The sequence below is a fragment of the Etheostoma spectabile genome, chromosome 5, assembly GCF_008692095.1.
Source record: "Etheostoma spectabile isolate EspeVRDwgs_2016 chromosome 5, UIUC_Espe_1.0, whole genome shotgun sequence".
Taxonomy (NCBI): Eukaryota; Metazoa; Chordata; class Actinopteri; order Perciformes; family Percidae; genus Etheostoma; species Etheostoma spectabile.
In genome coordinates, this window is record NC_045737.1 from 37,680,152 (window position 1) to 37,680,953 (window position 802).

An 802-nucleotide genomic window follows, 5' to 3' on the forward strand; every position below is an offset into this window, starting at 1 on the left:
TTAGAGATAGGGTGAGAAGCTCAGTCATCCGAGAGGAGCTCGGAGTAGAGCCACTGCTGCACGTCGAAAGGAGCCAGTTGAGGTGGTTCGGGGGTAAGGATGCCTCCTGGGCGCCTCCCTAGGGAGGTGTTCCAGGCACTGGGAGGGGCACGTGGGACGACCCAGGAAGGTGGAGAGATTTATTCCAACCTGGCCTGGGGGAATGCCCGGGATCCCCCAGTGGAGCTGGTTGTGGATGAAGATGGATGGATGGAGAAAAACAACGGGCCATTGAATCCACCACTTCACTCGACAGATTTTCAATTTCCCCTCCCTCTGTTGGGGGAATGTCAGACCAAGAGGCTAAGGTATGCTATGTGTCAGGGTACTGTCAAGGTTCAAGAGTTTTGTGGAATATACTGTACTGTTGTTGTTGATAGTTTTGACTAATTTACCATCTTGTTTATGTTTTTGTATTTCTGTGTTGTGTTTCACAGTCAGGTTTTCTTAGTTTTATGTCCGTCTTAATTGGCCATTGTGGTCACCCGTGCCCTGTTGGCTCTGATGTCTATTTAAACTCACTTTTTTCTTACAGACCAGAAGGGCTGAGGTGAAAATGACAGCAACATTAGTTCAGCACAATGTGCCGCTTGCGTTGACTGACCACCTGGGGCCTCTTCTAAAGGAGTGTTTCAAGGATGACCCTCATCACAAATGGATCCAATGACACAGGTATTTCCCAAACTATTGAACGTGATTATTTTAATTTTTTTATCAATCCCCAGTGGGGAAATTACAATTTACACTCTGCGTACACACTTTG